Source organism: Silene latifolia, chromosome 4 (assembly GCF_048544455.1).
Source record: "Silene latifolia isolate original U9 population chromosome 4, ASM4854445v1, whole genome shotgun sequence".
Classification (NCBI taxonomy): Eukaryota; Viridiplantae; Streptophyta; class Magnoliopsida; order Caryophyllales; family Caryophyllaceae; genus Silene; species Silene latifolia.
The window spans coordinates 76,459,521-76,462,537 of NC_133529.1; positions in this window are offsets into that span (position 1 = coordinate 76,459,521).

Genomic DNA, 3,017 nt, shown 5'->3' on the forward strand with positions numbered 1-3,017 from the left:
AAATGAAGTTAAATTTTGTCGTGTGGGTATGAATTCGGAATGAGATTTCCAGCCAGTGTCTGGTTGCATGGTTTCATAATTTTGCTAGTCTGGGGGAATGAAACTAGAACGGAGTCACAAGTAGCCGGTTAATTTAGTCATGTTGTTCATTCATGTAGCGAATTGGTGGGTTGTGGTTAGTTACGAATGTCGAAACTGGTTGTTTTCATTTTATTGGTGATTCTGTGTCTTGACCTAAATCTGTACAATTAAGTAAAGGAAAGTCAAATTGGACCTATTAGGTTATAAATTTTCATAAATCGATTTATTAAGTTTTGACCCTAATTCTTTTCTTATGTGATTGATCCCCTATGTTTCTAAGGTACGAGATTTCAATGATTGGTAAAATAAATAATTACTAATGATTTTACTGGTAACGGTAGCTTCCTTGAGAGAGTTTATATATTGATTGTCTTTGGTAAGGATTAGTTAACTTGAGCATGAGTTGGGAATCTTTTATCCTCTTTCGGTGTTAGCGATGTAGTTTGAGAACTTTAGTTATAATAATGAAGGTTACGAGGACGTAACCATGTTTTAGTTGGGGAGGATTGTAAAATCTTGATGTTTAATTTGCACTTGTTTGTAGATTGTAGTTTTGATCAAGTAGATGTTTCGTTGTGGGGTACCTATGCAAATGAGTTCTATAGGTGTTGTTTCTACTTCATTAGTTGGTTGATGTGTAAAAGGAGAGTATAGTTAAACTACTGGTATTGAGTTATGAGTTGTGGGGCCTTTGTGCCGAGTTACGTTTGCGGTCCAAAGACGACCATGGTTATTGAGTTAATTGAGTTTGAGATCGGAAATTAGATGGAAAATGACGGTGTTCTCAAGTGATTATTTAAGTTGTTATACGATTGTGTTCTCGGGTAGTTATTAGTCTTAGTTAATTGGGTTAAGTATAGGCGAGGTAAACTTCGGGACGAAGTTTATTTTTAGACGGTAGAATGTAACATTCCGTATTTATTATGTTTAATTGATGTGTCAAAAGTGTGTGTTAACCGTGTTAGAAATGCGTGACGTCCGTAAGTACGATATGCAATATCCTTCTGAGGTTTGGGTACGGGAGCGAACTTCGGGACGAAGTTCATTTTAAGGGGGGAAGACTGTAATACCCCGTATTTTTATATAACAAATTAAATGGATATTATTATATATTAATTATTATACATATTATATTACTAATTATGTCGAGTTAATATTGAGTCGATAATTTCGTTAAGTTATTTTATTTAAACCGCGTTGTATCGATATAAGTTATTTGTGACGGGTTTATAAGAATTCGAATTATGAGCTAACCCAGCTGAGTTGGCCCATTAACTGTTCAGCCCATTTAACCCTAAAATAACCCTAACCCTAAACCTAAACCTAATAGTACCTCACTCAACCCGCCTCCCTCTTCCCTCAGCCGCCTCCCTCCTTCACCAACACCAAAACATCAGATTTCATGCATAGAGAGAGAGAGAGAGTGGTCGTGGGCATTAACGGAACAGCAAGGAAGGGATAGGGACGAATGTCGACGACCGTGGGTGGCCCTGGTGGCCGTGGTGGTGGCAGGAAAAGGTAAGCACAACTCCTCCTCCTCTGTTTTTCGAATTTCGATCGGGTTTTGGGGGTTGTTCGTGCCTTGTTGAGGCATTGTTGGTGGTTGTTGACGGGTTATATGAGTGGTGTGGTGAGTGGCGAGTAACTTGGTGGTTGTTGGGGTGGTTGTAGGTGGTTAGGGTGGCAGAAACAGGCGGTATCGATTAAGGGCGCAAAAACGGGTTTTGGTTACGGGTTCAAAGCGAGTTTTAGACGACTAGGTTTGGGGTGGCACCACCGTGGACTCGGGGGAGGTCGAAATGGTGGTGCCACGATGTCGTGTTCGTGGTGTGACGGCGTGCATCACGGTGGTGGTTTGACAGGGAATAGAGCATGGTTGCGGTGGTGGTGAGTCGCGTAAATGGGGCGTATGGTGAGGCACGGTGGTGAACCTGCCAAGTTGGCGACCCTGGTTCGACTCGCCGGCGGCAATCGACCAGGGTGGGGTTGGTGGTTGGTGGCTGGGTTGAAGTGGGGACCACGACTGGTGGTTGTCGTGGTGGTTCAAAGCGGCGGTTTAAGAGTGTGAGCGAGAGCGAAGGTGTGGGTCGTGTTTAATCGGGTTATTCGAATCGTTTTTAGTTTTGAAACGGGTTTTCATAATTTAAATCGTTATAATTAGTAATGGGTCGTATTCTTAATTAATTAATTTAATCCCCGAGTCTTCTAAATAATTTATTTAAGTTAATTCCCGAGTATTTAAATAATTAAAGACAGATTTTGAGTCGGGTGTCGAGTTATTCAAATGATTGATTCGGGTTTTTATTAAATCGCATAATTTGTTTAATCCTTTAATTACCATTTGATTTTAGTTCCGAGTTATTAAAATAAAATAATAATTAATCATAATTAATTATTTAAAGTCGGGTTTGTTTAATAGAAAAGTTACTATATCGGGAAAGCTTCTATTTTGGGAGATTACTATATTTAGTAGTTAGTAATTATAAATATTATAATTGTTTTAGGTGACGTATTCGTGAAGGATCGATAATCAAATTCATTGCTTTACCTTCGGATTGCTTAACCGCTTAATTGGATTTCTTTGGCACTTTGAGGTAGGGAAATACACTTGTCTTATTATCGTCGTTGTTGAATTGTGTTGACTTGATTCCTGATTGTTGATTTACGTTATGATTTATATACGGGAAGTGATTGACTGAATTTATCGTATTGAGTATGATATCACAACATCGGGTAGCGGCATGACTTTATGATTTATCGATTCGATGAATTATATACATATTGCATTGCATTAATTACTGTTGAGCATTTCATATGCATTGGAGTTGGAGGATGATGTGGTGGTGACGATGTTGAGATACGATGTGATGTTGTGATAAGGCCCAGGCGGGTTCTGCATGACTTGCCCTGGTGTCCTCAGCTGTTGAGCTGGCAGA